The following is a 20,735-nucleotide window of genomic DNA, read 5'->3' as shown; positions in this document are numbered from 1 at the left end:
GCAGCTCCGTCCACTCGCCCCGCCCCACGTCGTACGACCACGCCGACCTCAGCGCGTTCTTGCCCTCGTTGCCCCCCGGCCACGTAGACGCGCCCGCCGTGCGCGCCCACAGCGAAGAAGGAGGCCCGCTGGGGCATCGCCACACCCCCCCCACGCCGCGAAGTCGTATGCGAAGACGTCGGCCACCGGCTCGTAGGTCGCCGGGTCCCACCCCCCGAGGGCCACTAGCTCGCCATCGCAGCTCGCGAGGTGGCAGAACAGTGGCAGCCCATCCGGGTAGTCCGGAACCGGGTCGAGCTGGTCCCAGGCCCCGTTCTCCAGGTCGAAGGCGGTGATGGAGTAGCGGGGCGGTCTGACCGGCTTGTGCCCGCATGGTACTATGATAGGGTTAGAGTTTTGGGTCGTGAGAGCCATTGAGCTCCTTGAATTCTCTGTAGGCCATATTTCTATGCAAATGGAGACTATCTGAGTTAAAAGTCATTAACATCGAGGGTAATTGTCATTTTATTTCTACGTAATCACTTATGATCGATGATTCATTCTACTTAGACCCTGAGGGTCATGACATTGAATACGGGTTCACGTGGCTTTGTTGTACAGATTTCTTATTCAGTACCTTTAACTCTGGCATATGATAGTGGGTACCTGTGTTTGGGTTCTTGGATCTTGTGTAATGGCTGTCGTGAATCGAACTGATTACCCTGTTCTTATTGCTGTATTTTCCTCTGGTGTTATTAGGACAATGAAAATTTGCTCGTTTTTTTGGATGACATATGTGACTCCCTCTACCAGTGCTCGTATAACATTATGATTCGGTCAATCTGTCATTTAGTTGTCTTAATTATTTCTTTAATTTTCTCATTTCTCGTTAAAGCAAAAGATGGGCGAGCTCCTTGATATCATGCTATGCTGGTTGCTCTTACATTTCCTCAACATTTTTGTGTGCATACTGAAACATTCGTGTACTGTGTAGGGTTCATCAATCTTTCTAATGAGGGGAAGGAGCTACACCCCATCTCCCCGAGGGGGTATGGCAGGAGAGGACGGAGCCCTAGTCCAAGGGGTCGTTATGTTGGTCGCAGCAGAGATGTGCCTGCTAGCCTCCTTGTTCGCAATCTTCGTCATGACTGCAGGTTTTTTTTTTTTTAATTTGTTTCTCCATTTCCTTCATCCTGTTTTGCAAAAATCTTGGACCTTGTGGATCATTATGTATGTTCTTTATTAAACTTAATTCTTTGATTGCCATAATGGAATATAAAGTTGAACGAACATGAGTCAGTGGCTGGTTCTTTCAGGCATATCTAGGGCTTCGTTTGATTTAATTGTTACACATAATTCTTCCTATTTCGCACTTCTTCTTCTTTTTGTTTTTTAAAGAGAAAAATGGAATTGAATTGAAGACTTCATACTTGAGAAAATTAATATCCTGAGTTTTTTCTTCTTCCTGTCCTATGTATTCATTTCTTTGAAAGCAGATGCTATTGGTTTCTTGTGGGCATGTTGCATACTATAACCTTTGACTAATTATTGCAGGCCAAAAGATCTTCGAAGGCCAACTGGGCAAGTTTGGTGCTCTTAAGGACATTTATTTGCCCAGCGACTACTACACTGGGTGAGCAACAGTAGCCAATTACGTTAATGCTATCATGTAGTAGACTTTGGTTTCAGAATCCTTTGGAAGCTTCTATCTATCTGATGCCAATTTTCTTCATATCTCCATTTTGAGTTCACAAGTTTCATGTTTGATGTTGATTTAATAAAACTTAATGAGTCTTTTATCCATGCATCTGAAAATTTCTGTGTCATAATAATTCAAATGAATGTTCTCCTTGGATTTTATTTGCAAGGAATTTGAATGCATGATTCTTATTCACTGTAAATTAGTAGAAATATCCAAGAGCTTGTGCATCCAAATGTTTTTTCCTAGTAATTGTTTTACTCAGTTTGTCTTCTTTCACTGTTTACATTTTGGTAAAATCATCTTCGGGAGATTGACTCAGCATGCTAAAGGGTTCATTTTTGCAAACTTTAATTTGGATCAGAGGGCAGCTTTCTGTGTTCTCCTTTGTTCACCAGTTGGGTGTTTTATCGAAGTTGTTGAGATATTTACCCAGTGAAAATAAAGTTTTAAAGAGATCAATCAAGTAATTAGAGTTCATTTGAAGATGATGTTAATGGTAGTGAAGATTGGGAGGAAGTTGGGTTTGAATACATTGAGAAGATGTTCCAAGTCTTGAAGAATATCAAGTCATCTTAAAACTGACACTTGCAAGGTTAGCAACCAGAGTGCTTGCTTTTACTTGCTTATCCTGACTTTATGGCTCGTTGGGAATATTCTGGCAAGTTGAGACGCGTTTGGTAACGTTTCTGTTCAAAAATTGTTCCAGAGAACAGAAAAAAAAAAAAAAAAAAAAGTGTTTCTGTTCCGGGGAACAGTTTTTGAACAAAAGAATGCGTTTGGTAAGTGTAAAAAAAAAAACTGTTCTTGAAATAGAAAAAGAACAGAAACACGTTTGGTAAACGACACAAAATTTATGTTTTAAATTTTTCAAAAAAATGCTTTTCTTTAATATAGTTTAAACTTGATATTGAATTCTCATTCTTATGAAATGCTCATTAATTTTATTTTGTTCATGGTGAGTGAAGACAAACATTTTACAGAATAATAGATTGGTGCAGTCACCATTTTCTTAAATAGTAGTCCTGAAAAGCACAGCAAAATGATGGAATTTCCACATATCAAACTAATAGAATAATAGATTGGTGCAGTCACCATTTGTCTTTACAGAATCAGTACTCATTGAGCAGTTCAAGTGTATTCCCTCCATACATATATGTATAAACAGAAGCCAAAAATTCTCGCATTTTCACGTCCATTCTTGTGCCGGTTGGAGCAGCTTTAAGGAGCGAGTGCAGCAGAGAGACGACTGATGAGAGATGAAAAGCATTAACGATCGACTCGAAGCACCTGAACCCGCCGCCGAGCTAACATGAGTTCGTTCATTTGTGCAATTTGAAGCAGGAGTTGACTGATCTTCTGCGCAGTCCAAAAGATTAATCTTGAGTTAGTGGTCGTAAAGAAGATAGACGCTTTTGTACAACTAGATGTGAGAAGCCATGCTAAACAATGAAAGAGTTCCAGGAAGGCGAAACAGACCATCGAATTGCAATATTGAACATCCAAAAATGTGTCGTTTGTACAACCGAAAACTCCCTGTTGACATCGACTCAAATCTTCAACAAAGCGATACACAGTTCTTGACTTCTCATTTTGAGTGATAGCTACGCGAGTAGATACTATGAATCCGGGGATCCTACCGCACATCAGTAACCGGACAGATAAGAGTTCTCACATGCTCAACATGAGATATTCTGTACCCTTTACTCGTATTCTGTTTTTCGAATTGCATCGTTTGATCAGTTAAGCCTTTCTGGTTTTTTCTGCAGAAGAACAAATTCTAATCGAACACGCATCGGCTTTGCACGAGTGACAAACCAAAGTAGCATTTTCTCATAAGTTTATATGGATCTACATCGTTTTGCTGCCTCTGACATTGTTTTTGCTCCAAAATCCAATAGGATCCTAATTCTCAGGACCCTAATAAGGTGTTGACACCTAAATTTTGGCAACCCATTTAGACATTTAAAAATTATGGGTTAATTTTATCCCTGAAAAAAATAAAATCACATGGCATATAGTTTAGGAACATTTTTGTTTATTTTATTGGACCGACGGCGAGTGCAAAATTTTTCACATATTCCGTTCAGATTCTTCACACATTTATGCAATATACACCAAATGATGTATTTTCGAACAAAAGGAAAATTTTGGATAGAATATGTGAAAAATACAAAAGGGAATATTGCACAAGGTGGATATATTTCAATGATATATTTAGGGTATCATGCGCGAACAAAAAAAGAAAAAATATATACCGTAGAGATACATTTTTTAGACCTATATAATACCTCGCGTGCAATTTGTTTGGCGAGGCCACACATATCAATCCACACGGCCATACAAAGGGAGCTTCTCTAGGGTTCGTCGAGGAAAGAAACACAAAAAAAAAAAGTCAAAAAAAGGGGAAAGGAGGGATTGGGTAGAGATATCGTGAGTGGGCACATTGAGAGGAAATATCGTGAGAAGAATGGGGGCGGCACCAAAAAGAGAGAAATAGAGTTTCTTTGTCTTTTCTGAAGGCCGCAATTGGGAAGAGAGAGAGAGAGTAGCCTTGCCATCGTCACGCCCACACCGACGACGACGCTGCTGCTTGCTGCCTGCGACGCCAACATCTCCATCACTGCCGAAAGCCCGAGCCGTTACTGTTGCTGAACCAAGTTTGAGTTGCTGCCTCCCGCTGCTTCCCAACGCCATCCGTGGCACCATGCCGAGACGTCCGCCATTGCCGATAGCGTAGACCGCAAGCCGTGCGCTGCCCTGCTGAGCCCCGATCTTGATCCGCAAGCCAACGTTTGTAGATTCAAGTTTGGAAATCAATATTTGGATTAGCCATCACGCCCCCCCACGATTGCTGCTGTGCCCTTGTTGCCGCCACACGCTAGTTTCAAAGCCGCTTCAAGTGGAAGACGTATGTTTTAATTCCGAACTCCCACAACATCAACAACGCGAAGAGCTGCCGTGTCCCTCCTCGGCGAAATTCGATCTGATCTAACCCCATTGACGAAGCTTGGTGTTCCTTGAGACGAACCAAGCACATTGGCGCCAGCAATTTTCCCATGAGATGCTTGCTGCTTCTTGATGAACCCCCGCTCACCACAGAGACGTGAAGGGAACACGACACGTGCAGAACGGGATATGCGATTCACGCCTTGGCTTCTTCTTTGATTAAAATCTCGCCATATGTCTTTTATTTATTTATTTATTTATTTAAGCATAGTCTCATGAATGATCCCACATTTTGATCATCACCATATTAACGTCTTCTCCACTTTTGCATTCTACAACACACGGACACATATATGTGGACGTAGCAGAGGGACAGTGGAGTTTATGGTTGACCAGGCTCATCCACAAAAGCCAACTCATGCGCAAGTGTGCTATCTGGACATCACCACTTGCCCCGAAGTCTACGGTCAAAGAGGAGTCATAAGAATTTCGGTGGATTTTTATTCTATTAGGTGTTTTTCCAGATTTGCTAGTAATGTTACGGGTGTTATAATTTTATTTCATGCAAGCAAAAGAATAGTTTCTGGCGAGTAGACCGAGAAGAGGTTGGAAGGTGGCGGCTACAGATTTTGAGGGAAGAATAGACGATACGTTGCCAAGCACCCCCGCCAACCACACCGCCGTGGAGCATCGTCGTCGTGCACATAACCTTGCCGCCGTTCGCTGTCAAAAAAATCGGTCTCGATCTCGGTCCGATTGCACTTGGTCCAAATTTGGGAAGAATATCATCAAATTAGGTAAGGTGCACATTTCTAGAATATTTGGATATTTTATTGCTAAATATATGTCTATTTATATTTAGTTTCATATCCGTGAGTGATAGACATAACTTTCAATTAGGATTTATTTCCTATTTCGCAACCGCACTATGATTTTTATTCCATCTATAAGGCTTTAGATGGAATAATTAATCATGCGGGAATAAAATCGATATCTTGATCTTTAAGGCTTAAGATCAATTTATCGATTTTATTAGCGAAGCAATCAGGTTTGATAGATATCGTTTCCAAACTCGAGCAATGGATAATATCTTTGATGACCATGGATGATTTGGTGTTTATCTTTTAGTTGTTTTTTTATCCCGAAAACACAAAAAATTGCATTGCATTCCATATAGATTAGTATTGATTGCATGGTAGATTAGTTTTTTTTTAATGCATGTTTAGAAGGCATTTAGAATAAATAGCATTTCACTCTAGTTAGATTTTTATTTTAAGTGATTTTCATAAAAAAATACAAAAAAATCAAGTGCATGTCATTTAGGATTAGATTCATGAAATGCATGCCATTTAGTGATTGTTGCTAGGTCCATTCAATTAGTAATTGCATGTCATTAGAATTGGGTCATTTAATTAATATTGCATTGCATATTGCATGATTTCCATTAATTAAGTGAAAATAAAAAAGAAATTGATTGTTAATTAGAAATCATATTTGTCGATGTGAATTCTGATTTAACATTGCAGATGCTTTCGTTGCTTTAAGGTAAGTCTTGCAATTTATTTACTGCTTTACTTGGGTGTTAAATTGATGGTTTGCGCACCCGCATGATCACCTCACATGTTAGGGAATTAGATTTAAAATCAATTTAAGCTGCTTGCAAAAACATTTTTTTGAAAATAAAAGAATGGTACCGAAAGGGCATTAGAGAAATCTAGTGTAACCAAGTCCCCGTACCCATAGTCTCGGTTCGTAGGAGTAAAGTGAAACTCCCTTTACTTTACTTGGGTTTCTAATCGACCCACCAAAAATAGATTAGTGGCGACTCCGATTAAAAAATCAATTGCATGTTAAGAACCTGAACTTAAGTCGCGAATTGGTATGGGCTTGGGAGAGCCCGAATTAAGTCTAGGCTTAATAATCCATTAGCCAAATTCCAGGTGGTTCACACCCGAAAAATTAGGTCGCGACAGCTTGGCGACTCCGCTGGGGACTTGAGTTGAAACACTTAGTGGACTTAGGCCAATTTTCTTCTTTTTGAAAAATGTTTTTGTTTGGCAACGAGGATTCCAGGTATGTCCCTAACATTTAGGTGTTAAATGTTTTTGCAGATTGGGAGGTATAAGGGGAGTAGTGATTGCTAACCTTTGTCTTGTAGGTTGGAGTTGGGGATGAATATTTTAAATTCAAGTTATTGAAGTGTTGCTTGATCTAAATTGTTGTGCATGTCTTGCATTCAACACTACATTATTGCACACACAACCCGCGCCGGACCTGGGCCGCACTAGGACATTTAGGATGGTATTGAGTTGGATACGACTTCGACCGCGAGGCCGCGTAGTAGAGGTTGCCCAACTCAATCCCGAAAGTTTTTCTTGGTGTTAAGAATGTTTACCTCTGCCCGCGAGGCTGCGTCGCATTGGGGTATCATTCTTAACTAAGCCGGAGTTAGGAGGACTTGACTTAGTATGCGAGGCTGCAACTAAGTCATCTCACCCTTTTAACTCCACCTTGTTTAGCCTTTCTAGTTAGAAATCGAACATCACACTTCATGCGCTTGTCTATGTGATTGCCGTCGTTTTACCTTGGTGAAGTAAGTCTTCTATCTTTATACCATGCAATTTATTTTGTAATGTTTTTGGTCGGTCCATGACAATTTAGGTCAATCATTAATTTAACTTCTTTGTCAATTAGAGATGGAATGAGGAAATTGACATGCAATAAATCATTTGGGAAAATAAAAAAATTTGGAGAATTTGTTTTTCAATTCATGTCTAGAAAATTTGATCTTTATCCACTTTTCTAGCTCTCTTTAGGAAATTCTCTTCTTGTAACAACTTTTCATAAAAAAAAAAAAAAAAAAAAGTTGATAGATCATTGTCATGGATTGACTCTCCATTTACACCTCGTGCTTACATGTTCCCATTTATTTAAATTAGGTGATTATGGGGCACTCCCGCTCACCCATCCGTACACGGTCGAAAGCTAAAATGGCAGATCGAAACGATGTACTGGACCGTATCATTGACAATATGAACAAGCGAATTGCACACCACCAAAGTCAAGTCGATGAATTGTCTGCTACTGTGGCTTTTCTCATCAAACAAAAGGGCTGTGATGACATAGGTACTCTATCTTCAATGAGAAACTGCGACTCGAAGAAGAAAGTCAAAAGAACTTTTGAACCGTCCCATTTTCTTGAGGTAGCTGAATTTGATGCCACCATGAAGAGACTAGTGACTTATCTAGAAGGAAGAATCTCTAACCTGGAGGGTTCGCATCACAAGATCAAGAAGGGTGAAGAACTCAAGCACACATGATTCATGATCCTAAGTAGTTTGCTTTCCTTATTTAGGGGCATGTTCAATTGCACCTTCCCCTGTGTGGGAATTCTTATTGCTTTTTAAGGATTGATAAAAATTTCTTCTGTTTTGCTTTAGTGCTTGAATATCACATTTTTTAAAATGTAATTTGATTGACGAATATCAATAAAATTACAAGTTTTGTTTTGAGGACATGATGGGGTATGCCAAACCAGTCTGGTGACGATATCCAACAATGAAAAGAAAATATCATCCAAGGAGAATTCTGAGGACTGGACTTCTTCATGCTTCCTTGTCCAAAATATTCCTCAAAAAGAAAAAAAGATCATTTTTCAAGCCATTTCCAAAAAGTATGCATTAGGTTAGCCTTGTTTAATTTTCTAACTCATTTACTTTATGTTTTAGAGCATTACTTTCTTGACCCAATAAGAAAGCATCTAAAAAAGGCACATCAGGGCCAAACAAAGTGTGTTCCATTTCCATGCTTGACGGAATTTTCATTCTCACCCATTAAATGAGGGGCAAGTTAAAAGAGGATCATCCATCTTTGGTGAAAGAGGTACATCTCGTTTTGAACATAAATAATTTTGGGAGATGACGCTTTGTTCTTTTTCTTGCAGATGACGAATTGGGGGCATTACAGATTCTAGTAGTGTGACATGACTGAGACAAAATCTCGATCCGAGCCAAAATGGTTGTGCAATTTGAATTTACTTTGATTTTGCATAGTATCCTATTCATGCACGTTGTTTTGTGCAGGGGCAAAAGCAAGATTTCATCAAATCAAAGATCAGATTTTCATCATCGATTGATCAATTCGTGGACATCCATTGCTGAGACAATCCCTTCATGGGACAATTCCTTGAATGAATGCTTAAAACCATGTTTTGAGTGCAATAAATTGTTTGTTTTGAAGTCACAAACACATTTCATGCTTAAAGTTGCTGGACTCTTTTGAAAAGAAAATTTTCATATTGATTTAGCTCACCAATTTCATGTGGAGATTTATCAAGATAGACAATTTAATGGAGTGACATCAATGTTTAAGAACACTGAATGAGACGTATCAGGATGATGAAAGGCAAGCCTTATCCTATACACAGTCCCTTACTTATACACCTGTGAGATGAGTGTAGAAAGTTCCATATTTGCAAGGTAAAGAGTTCTCTCGCAAAAGGTACGATGACCAAAATAATGAGGGGCAATTCATTTCTCTATCCCAAACACCACAGGTGATACATTGCTTAACCCCTTTTGAGCCCCATACACTCGTGGAGATTTTTTTCAAATTATCCCTGTCAAGAACCACCCCACATTGGGGCAAGTTGGAGGTAAGACAACATCATGAGGTGAGAAAATGAATTGAAATTTTCTTGCTCTCACTTGCATCAATCTTCTTGTCATGCTATTACATTGAATTCATGTGGTAATTTAAGTGCCTTAGGATGACGAAGAGCATTTCTTTCTCTATCCTACATACTTATATCCTTTGCACAGCCCATTCGAGCCTGCAATTTTTCATTTCTTTAAACCCAGTTGGTGATCATCCCCCACATCGGGGCAAGGCAAAAGACAGATGAAAACTCTTGAAAGTTCGGGTGTCATTCATAGTGTAATTCCTTGACGCATGCATTGTGCATAAGAATTGAAATCAAAATAGAACTAAGGGGCATGAAAAAGCAGTGTGCCTGGTAAAAGCAAGGCCAATGCCCATGAAAAGAAGTAAAAAAAAATGCATGAGAACTGGGGGTATGAAAAAGCAGTGTGCCTGGTAAAAGCAAGGCCAATACCCATAGATGAAAAAGAGAGTCAATATAGGTGACTGTCAATTGCAAGAATTGAATTCCAATGGAGCAATACTTAAAGAACTCAAATGCTGAGTTTTATAATCAATGGGGCACTTCATGAAGACAATCCCCGATGGTGAAAATGAAAACTGGTGGCAATGCCAAGATGATCATCAGCTCTCACCCTTTACACACATTTTGAGCCTAATGATTCTTTCATTTCTCAACCCATGAACCTAGCCTACGTTACGTCATTTACAAAGTCTCTTCAGATTAAGGCACTTGAATTAACATAGGAGTTCATATGTTTATAAGCATCGCTTGAAGAAGTGCGAGCAAGATTATTTCTTTCTCATTTTTGCAGGGTTCTTGACTTGTAAAACCGGAGATGATTACAAAATTGTTCTTTCAATTGCCTTGACTCAAAGAGTCCCTTTGTTAAACCGTTGACCAAGCCCACATTACGGTCCTTGTTAAAGACCTCTCAGATTGGTAAGGTTGTATCGCTTGCGAGAATACTCAGACCCTTGTTGGTATGATGATAGTAAGATGGAGTGATTCTCATAAAATAGCCTCTAAATGAGAGTGAGTGAAAGTCCTTTCTAACTGAAGGTCTCTCATTTGGTATTCTTAGGAAATCCATGTTATGAGTGAAGATTGTCTTGAATGATAATTCTCTCCAGTGGAAATCTGGGTGATGCAAAGGTCATTATGCATGAACCCCAATTGAGTTGAAGAAAACCTCACTAAATTTTGAAATGTGCATTCTAGAGTAGCTCAGTTTGTCTATCTCTTTGATGAACGCATATCAGTTTTTGCTCTAAATCATGTCTGACGAGTAATGTTTTCTCAAAGACACAAGAGCTCCTAACATTCAGGTTCCTTCCAGAAACCTTCATGAACATTCAAGGTGCATCCTTGATGTTCTTAGAATTTATTTCTACCATGAGGTGAAAGACCTCCACAAGATATCTAAATTCCAAAAGAAATATCCCCAAGAATCAGAGATATCATCAGGTAAGTATATCTCTACCATACTCTAAAAACTTGTCATTGTGCAGGTATTCTCTCTCAAGTGCATCGACACTTGACTTGGTCAAGCTGTCCAGCTATATCGACCTGGCGTGCTTTCGTAGCCCAGAGTCACTTTCATTAACCCGGCGTGCTTTTGTAGCCCGGTGTCCTTCATATTGACCTGGCATGCTTTTGTAACCCAGAGTCCCTCTTATATCGACCTGGCGTGCTTTCGTAGCCCGGTGTCCTTTATATTAGCCTGGCGTGCTTTTGTAGCCCAGAGTCATTTTCATCGACTCGGCGTGCTTCCGTAGCCCGATGTCTCTTTCTTGACCTGGCGTGCTTTCGTAGCCTAGAGTCCGTTTTATCGAACCGCGTGCTTCCGTAGCCCGGATTTCTTATATTGACAGCCCGTTCATTTACACCGACACTCAATGGAGTTGTCCCCAAAGATTTTTCCTCCAGATTCAATCGATTAAGGCGACCGAAGAATGGTTCGGGTCCTGGTCGGATGATTTCTTTTATCGCAAGGCTGGGCGACCGAAGAATGGTTCGGGTCCTAGCCAAGCAAAACCTCGCCTAGGCGACCGTAGAATGGTACGGGTCCTAGACACCATTAAAGATTTTTCCTCCAGATTCAATCTGATTAAGGCGACCGAAGAATGGTTCGGGTCCTGGTCGGATGATTTCTGTCGCAAGGCTGGCGACCGAAGAATAGTTCGGGTCCTAGCCTAGCAAAACCTCAATCTAGGCGACCGTAGAATGGTACGGGTCCTAGATAACATTTATTGCTCTAACAGGCGACCGTAGAATGGTACGGGTCCTGAAAAGCAATTTCCTCATTCAGTCCTGGAAAATGAATCCGTAGAATGGTACGGGTCTGGAAAATGAATCCCCGTTTAGGCGACCGTAGAATGGTACGGGTCTTAGACAAAACATTTCTGCCGTACTGGGCGACCGTAGAATGGTACGGGTCCTGGGAAAGTAGTTCCCTACAAAACTTTTCTGCCGTATTGGGCGACCGTAGAATGGTACGGGTCCTGAAAAAGCAGCTCCTTTCTGCCATACGGGGCGACCGTAGAATGGTACGGGTCCTAGGAAAGCAGCATCTTCACAAAGTCATGTTACTATTCTAGGCGACCGTAAAATGGTACGGGTCCCGGACGGTAGTAACACTCACTACCTCGAATTACTTTATCCTCCTCGAAGGTAAGTTATCCCGTGTAGGTTCATCTATCATTTGCATTAGCATTTCCATGCATCATATAAATTGCATTAAAAATGGAATTCACGTTCCAACAAAAATCATTCACTGCATGTGCATGGTCAAAATTTAGGTCTCAATTTGTCTTTGAAGGCAACCTCTACAAGCTCACCTTCAAAGAGGGGCAGCTGTTGACACCTAAATTTTGGCAACCCATTTAGACATTTAAAAATTATGGGTTAATTTTATCCCTGAAAAAAATAAAATCACATGGCATATAGTTTAGGAACATTTTTGTTTATTTTATTGGACCGACGGCGAGTGCAAAATTTTTCACATATTCCGTTCAGATTCTTCACACATTTATGCAATATACACCAAATGATGTATTTTCGAACAAAAAGGAAAATTTTGGATAGAATATGTGAAAAATACAAAAGGGGAATATTGCACAAGGTGGATATATTTCAATGATATATTTAGGGGTATCATGCGCGAACAAAAAAGAAAAAAATATATACCGTAGAGATACATTTTTTAGACCTATATAATACCTCGCGTGCAATTTGTTTGGCGAGGCCACACATATCAATCCACACGGCCATACAAAGGGGAGCTTCTCTAGGGTTCGTCGAGGAAAGAAACACAAAAAAAAAGTCAAAAAAAGGGGAAAGGAGGGATTGGGTAGAGATATCGTGAGTGGGCACATTGAGAGGAAATATCGTGAGAAGAATGGGGGCGGCACCAAAAGAGAGAAATAGAGTTTCTTTGTCTTTTCTGAAGGCCGCAATTGGGAAGAGAGAGAGAGAGTAGCCTTGCCATCGTCACGCCCACACCGACGACGACGCTGCTGCTTGCTGCCTGCGACGCCAGCATCTCCATCACTGCCGAAAGCCCGAGCCGTTACTGTTGCTGAACCAAGTTTGAGTTGCTGCCTCCCGCTGCTTCCCAACGCCATCCGTGGCACCGTGCCGAGACGCCCGCCATTGCCGATAGCGTAGACTGCAGCCGTGCGCTGCCACGCTGAGCCCTGATCTCGATCCACAAGCCAACGTTTGTAGATTCAAGTTCGGAAATCAATATTTGGATTAGCCATCACGGCCCCCACGATTGCTGCTGTGCCCTTGTTGCTGCCACACGCCAGTTTCAAAGCCGCTTCAAGTGGAAGACGTATGTTTTAATTCCGAACTCCCACAGCATCAACAACGCAAAGAGCTGCCGCGTCCCTCCTCGGCGAAATCCGATCTGATCTAACCCCCATTGACGAAGCTTGGTGTTCCTTGAGACGAACCAAGCACATTGGCGCCAGCAATTTTCCCATGAGATGCTTGCTGCTTCTTGATGAACCCCGCTCACCACAGAGACGTGAAGGGAACACGACACGTGCAGAACGGGATATGCGATTCACACCTTGGCTTCTTCTTTGATTAAAATCTCGCCATATGTCTTTTATTTATTTATTTATTTATTTAAGCATAGTCTCATGAATGATCCCACATTTTGATCATCACCATATTAACGTCTTCTCCACTTTTGCATTCTACAACACACGGACACATATATGTGGACGTAGCAGAGGACAGTGGAGTTTATGGTTGACCAGGCTCATCCACAAAAAGCCAACTCATGCGCAAGTGTGCTCTCTGGACATCACCACTTGCCCCGAAGTCTACGGTCAAAGAGGAGTCATAAGAATTTCGGTGGATTTTTATTCTATTAGGTGTTTTTCCAGATTTGCTAGTAATGTTACGGGTGTTATAATTTTATTTCATGCAAGCAAAAGAATAGTTTCTGGCGAGTAGACCGAGAAGAGGTTGGAAGGTGGCGGCTACAGATTTTGAGGGAAGAATAGCCGATACGTTGCCAAGCACCCCCACCGCCGTGGAGCATCGTCGTCGTGCACATAACCTTGCCGCCGTTCGCTGTCAAAAAATCGGTCGCGATCTCGGTCCGATTGCACTTGGTCCAAATTCGGGAAGAATATCATCAAATTAGGTAAGGTGCACATCTCTAGTATATTTGGATATTTTATTGCCAAATATATGTCTATTTATATTTAGTTTCATATCCGTGAGTGATAGACATAACTTTCAATTAGGATTTATTTCCTATTTCGCAACCGCACTATGATTTTTTATTCCATCTATAAGGCTTTAGATGGAATAATTAATCATGCGGGAATAAAATCGATATCTTGATCTTTAAGGCTTAAGATCAATTTATCGATTTTATTAGCGAAGCAATCAGGTTTGATAGATATCGTTTCCAAACTCGAGCAATGGATAATATCTTTGATGACCATGGATGATTTGGTGTTTATCTTTAGTTGTTTTATTTATCCCGAAAACACAAAAAAATTGCATTGCATTCCATATAGATTAGTATTGATTGCATGGTAGATTAGTTTTTTTTTTAATGCATGTTTAGAAGGCATTTAGAATAAATAGCATTTCACTTTAGTTAGATTTTTATTTTAAGTGATTTTCATAAAAAAATACAAAAAATCAAGTGCATGTCATTTAGGATTAGATTCATGAAATGCATGCCATTTAGTGATTGTTGCTAGGTCCATTCAATTAGTAATTGCATGTCATTAGAATTGGGTCATTTAATTAATATTGCATTGCATATTGCATGATTTCCATTAATTAAGTGAAAATAAAAAAGAAATTGATTGTTAATTAGAAATCATATTTGTCGATGTGAATTCTGATTTAACATTGCGTATGCTTTCGTTGCTTTAAGGTAAGTCTTGCAATTTATTTACTGCTTTACTTGGGTGTTAAATTGATGGTTTGCGCACCCGCATGATCACCTCACATGTTAGGGAATTAGATTTAAAATCAATTTAAGCTGCTTGCAAAAACATTTTTTTGAAAATAAAAGAATGGTACCGAAAGGGCATTAGAGAAATCTAGTGTAACCAAGTCCCCGTACCCATAGTCTCTGTTCGTAGGAGTAAAGTGAAACTCCCTTTACTTTACTTGGGTTTCTAATCGACCCACCAAAAAATAGATTAGTGGCGACTCCTGATTAAAAAATCAATTGCATGTTAAGAACCTGAACTTAAGTCGCGAATTGGTATGGGCTTGGGAGAGCCCGAATTAAGTCTAGGCTTAATAATCCATTAGCCAAATTCCAGTGGTTCACACCCGAAAAATTAGGTCGCGACATAAGGTTGTCTCGAATCTTCGACATTGAAAGCTCTAGTGCTTGAGAAACAACTAAACCGTCTTTCAATTCCCACCTCGCCAACAATTTTCTAGACCATCGACGACATAAGCCTGCTAAATTCTCCCTTGTTTTGTTCTGCTCAGTTCCTTTTCTCATTCTACATGTTGAAGAAGCACATGAATCTGTAAGCCTTGAAAAACCCAAAAGAGAAAGCAATTACAGCTAGAAACAAGGGCGAACCCAGGTGAATTCTTTTAGCTCCGAATCATCAGCTCTACCATGCGAATCAAGAACTAGCGGAGTGACCAAGAAATTGAGAGTGCCCGTCCGTTACCTGGTCCTTGTCTCTGATGAGGAGGAGGAGGGGGTTCTTGCTCGCCTTCGCCACGGGACTCTCGTCCTGCTCCACCACCACCGCCTCCTCTGCTCCGCATTCTCGCGTACGCCAACGACAGGATTACCGCCGCCGCTGCGGCGGGCCGAACGACCAGAAACCTCCCGCGATGAGCGCGCGGGCGGACTCTGAAGCAATCCCACGGACGCCCGACCAAAGGATTCTACACGGCGGACGGCTCGCGGCGGGCCAATCTCTGTCCGTTAAGAGGAGGAGTAGGCGAGGAAGAAGACGCGATGGCAACGACGGAGACGAGGAAGAGGGAGGTGAAGTGGGATGATGTGGTGGCGGTGGTGGTGGGAGGCGGTCGAGGCCATCGTGGTGGAGGGGAGGGGGAACACGGAGGGGGAGGGACGGTGCTGAAGTCCGAGGAAGTCGTCTCTGCGACGCCGCCGCCGCCGTAGATCCGGGCGAGCAACGCTCGCTGAGGCTCGAGCGACGGGAGGGGAGGGAACACGGAGGGGGAGGGACGGTGCTGAAGTCCGAGGAAGTCGTCTCTGCCACGCCGTCGCGCCGCCGTAGATGCAGGCGAGCAACGCCGCTGGTGGCTCGAGCGAGCTGTCGCTCGAGCAAGCGTCCCGCTGTCGGCGAAGGTGGCTCGAGATTTGCGGGGTGGCTCTCCGAAGCCCTCGTCGAATGGAGAAGGAGGAGCACTAGAAGGTGGCTCGGATTTGCGGCGTACACGGATTCGGAAGCTTCAGCGGTGAAGGAGCACCACCGTTGGCGCCGGAGAGTCGGCCCGAGTGGGGAGGCGCCGGAGAGTCGGTGGGTGGGGAGTCGCCGAAGAGTCAGCCGAGTGGGAGGCGCCGGAGAGAAGGGAGAGACGCCGGAAAGGCGAGCTCGAACGAAAGAGAAGGGCACGAAAACGAAGCCCGAAGTGTTCCGGTTTTGTTCTTGTTAAGGCTTCAAGAAGTGTTTCTGGATTCTAGAAGTAAGTTTTTTTTGTTTCTTTTTTTTGTTCTAATTTTGTTCCGGGAACAAAAAAATTGTTTTTGAACGGAAACGCAAACAAACGCGTTTTTGTTCTTTTTTTTTCCCGAGAACAAAAAAAAAAAAACTGTTCTTAAACACATTTCAAAATGAAAACATGCGGGGCCTTACATGCTGTGGTTTTCCCCATTTATGTTGTATGTTTTTGGCTTTTCAAATTAACCCCGTTATGACTTTTTCCTGTATCTCTCTCTTGCTCTCTCTATATGCGAGAGCCACGTGGTTTTGGTTTCGTCCAATATGTAGATCCTACGTGCTGTGGAGGCTAAGTACCATATGGATGGATATGTGCTTCTTGGTTGGTAGTTGATTGTTGTATTTGCAGAGGAGAATAGAAAGAAACCTCTGCAAAAGGAGGGTGAGGGAGCGCGTAAGGTGCCTTCCGTCTCCATAACTACATAATTTATGCATGGTGAATAGTAGCACAAGTCTATATAATGTGGTGGAATTTTCTATAATTTGTTTGAGTTATTTTGGCATAGAGGGGCATTGGCAAAGTGTTGTGAAGGATCCTAGACATGCATATGCTTAGTTGATCATTTGTTCTGCAGTACATTGGTGGAAACATTTGGAAAGGGTTTATTATTCTTTGGAGGGGGTTGGGAAGAAATCCTGAAATGGAATCATATGTACAGCGGAGGGCATCGTTGTCACGCCTCGAATCCCAAGCGCGTGCCCATCATCTGGTCGATAATAATTTGCGACTTCCCAAGACGAGTCGCCGACCATTTTTATTTTATTGTACATGTGGAAGCGAAAAGAAATCCCTTGACAATAATCATCTCGGGATAGAAAAGCAGGACAACAATTTCACAAATAAATCACACTTTTATATATACACTGAGTCATGTACAAGGTCTATGATCAAAAGACTACATAGACTGTCTTTCAAAAAAGAAATAGTCATAGCTGACCTATACTTCAAATCACCTCATTTCAGCTCTAGATCCTTCGCTCAACGACCTTGAAAATTTTTCCCACAACGGGATGAGATATAATCTCAGCAAGTCTAAGCTCTAAACCCCGATTAGGAGGGTAATATGCCTAGAGGTGTTCTAACCACACAATCACACATTGAGCATAGAGGACTTACCTCGCCTTAGTTCTACCTTGCAGGTTAGTACAGTTTATATTACAGACAAGCATACACATATGAGTAATAATTAAGCTCTAACAATTGGAATGTCACACTCAATTCTCAAATCAGTATAGGATCCTGATTATAGGGCCAAATCATTATGACATGTCCCATACTATGTCACACAATTTTGTCTCATAATCCGACACATCACTTCCACTCAACAAGCGTTCTAATTGGCAATTACTCCCACTCTAAGGCACGGCCTACTCAAAGTTTGGCGGTCTACTGGCGTAGCCAAGCATCCTCTCACCCCATTGAGCTTGATTACGTCTGCGAGACGAATTTCCTAAAGGAGTATAGGTCAAGAATTTACTGCAACCCAAATCCTACTAAGTGGATATCTCATATAGGGTAACGTTCATTCAATACAATTCGGGGACGGGTTCTCTTAATCAGCACATGACCATTCAATCTCGGCCTAGGGCACCCGTGCATTGCACTCAAATGTCTCAATTAAAATACTGATCCTAGCCTATTTTTTTCGTATTAAAAACACTCAGTGAAAATAGTCATGTGTGAATACACGGTCATATTAGACTCAAAAAATTCATAACATTCTTTTCAAAATTCCACTGGTTCATATAGTATATAAAACTATTTTCGGTGTTTAAAACCCGACACCTAGATTTTCGGATAAATATCAAAATTCACAAATTTTGGAATAATTGACAAAATTTCCAATCAGCACTCAATTTTCACAATTTAACACTCAATTGCATAAATTAACCACACTATTGCAATCAGCACGAAATTTTGGTTATTGACTATCCCGACCTAATTTCTGAAAAAAATAATTAATAACTAATTAATTTCAAAAATTAATTAATTTAATTAATTTAATTTCTAAAATACTAACCTAGGCCAAACTTATTAAATTAAATACCAATACAGACTCGGAAAATTCCCGAACCCTTCTAAACAAATAGTGCAATTTATCTAGGCCTTATCTAAACTATGTTAACCACTTAACATGCTCAATTAAATAATTGAACTTCTAATTTAATGTAACTAACCACTTAATTCCTAATTAAATAAATCTAAACACCCCTTCAACATCATTAGCCTACTAAGAAGAGTTTAGAGTATAAACTCACCGGTTAATTGTGGAAATTGGTTCACTGCGATGACGGTGCGACGGCGGCGAAACCGAATTTTTGGCGGCATCGGCGGATACTCGGGCTGGGCCTAAAACGGGCCCAACAAATCTCAGCCCAAATTGAGATTTGTTATTGAAACGGCTGGGCTTGAAGCGGGCTGACCTCGCAGGCTTGGACTGCTGAAAAAGACAACTTGCTGGGCTTTAAAGTTGGACTGGACTGCTGAACTTTTGGGCTCAGCTAAACTGAAATTCGCTGGGCTTGATGGACTAAAGACAAACGCAGCTATTAGGCCACAAGACTTGCGTGGACTTTGCTGAAAGTGGGCCGATTCTGGCCAAATGTGGGCTTGAAATGGCCTCAATTGGGCCAAAGAAGCGTGGAAGTTGTTGAAGAAGCCCACGCGGAGACGGAGCAACGAGACGGGTCAACTTTGGTGTCTCCAACGCTGCTTCGTTTGACTGGAACGTGGTAGAGATGGGCTTCGGTGGGACAGAATCGCTGGCAACTGGAGGATGATGTGAGGGACGGCGAAGAAGCCAAGCTGTTCGGTGGGTTGAGCTGCAGAATTCGTGGCTGAGCTGGGGGACGAGAAGTAGCTTCGGTTGACTGGATTTGTGTGGGCGAAGGAGAGAAGACACGGACACACGTGGAGGCTTCGGCGGCGATGATTCAAAAGGGTAGCAGCTTCGATTCTGTGAGGTAAACAAAATGAAAGCGAAGACCAAACGTGAACAAAAAAGAGGAGGGGTATTCGGGGCAATTGGATGGGTGGAGTGTGGGCGTTGTTTCGTGGATGAAAAAACAAAGGAAAAAGAGAACCGAAGCAAGCGGACAAGGAGAATGAAAACAAACGCAAATGGAGAGGGGTCGAGGAGAGTGACGCATGGAGAGGAAAGAACCGTGCAAAGGAAGCCAAGGAGGGGCCAATCCTCAATCCTTAGCCATTGCCTTATTTGTTTGTCCCCACCTTTCTTTCTTGAATAGATTTTCCATAAATAAACCCAATTGAAGTCCCAATTTTTCAGCTTCATGTCCAGATTCGAATTTCACTATATTAAATTCAATTTCCTTACTCAATTTCCCAAATTGAGGTCCGATTTCGATGAAGAAAAATTCCAAACAATCTTTTATAAGTCACTAACACTCGAAGGCCTGATTTAAAAGTCTCAATTTCCATCAATTTAGCCCATCTGAATTTCCTCTGATTTTCCGCAACATCTGAACTGATTTTTCGTAAAAATCTCGAAATCTCTAAAAAAATTTCGGAGGATGAGTCGACGTTCCCAAAATAGCTCGTGACACCATAGAACTTTCAATTTTTGAAATCGGGTTCAAATTCGCAATTATTTTCAATCCGGCGCGCTTTTAGTGTGACTTAGTCTATTGGATAACTTTTGGGAATTTTTGGTGTAATTGACTTGTGATCGATTTATCTTGAGTCACAAAGTATATCTCTGACACATTGACGACTCTCGATTATCGTGAAAATCTTAAGGTTTCAATTACCGATACCGAGATCTGAAATGACAGAAAAATCGGTCTAGTGTCATTTGACGAGAATTTTGCAATTAGGTGGAATCGCATACGCACTAATCACATATCTCAATCGAATCGACATATCTTCAATTTCTGATCGATTTTTGACGGTATCGTAATGGCCCTTGCAGATCAACATAGTCGAGCAATCGATTCCTAGTCGAATTTCTCAAGTTTATTGCATTTAGATTTCTTAATTATTTCCCTAGATAGTCCAGTTATCTTGTGAGTAATCAGTTTAGAGAATAACACTATCGGCGCGTCAATGAAATGCCTGATTTATTTAATTGAAAATAAATTCTGAAAATTCAGGCCGTCACAATCGTCACGAATGAATGGTTGTATCCCTATGTTAATAAGTTATAGGGTGAGGTGGAAGAGAATCGGGTTTGGCGAACACCGTCCGCATCTCGCTGGTTAATAATTGATAAATTAAATACAGGAA

General features: G+C 41.4%; 1 pseudogene; it reads left to right on the top strand.

The window, feature by feature from the left end:
• Positions 1-977: 977 nt before the first annotated feature.
• On the top strand, positions 978-16,915 carry LOC120288770 (annotated as a pseudogene).
• The last annotated feature ends 3,820 nt before the right edge of the window (positions 16,916-20,735 follow it).

This window comes from Eucalyptus grandis, chromosome 10, assembly GCF_016545825.1.
Source record: "Eucalyptus grandis isolate ANBG69807.140 chromosome 10, ASM1654582v1, whole genome shotgun sequence".
NCBI lineage: Eukaryota > Viridiplantae > Streptophyta > Magnoliopsida > Myrtales > Myrtaceae > Eucalyptus > Eucalyptus grandis.
This window is presented reverse-complemented; position numbering and strand designations above follow the sequence as displayed.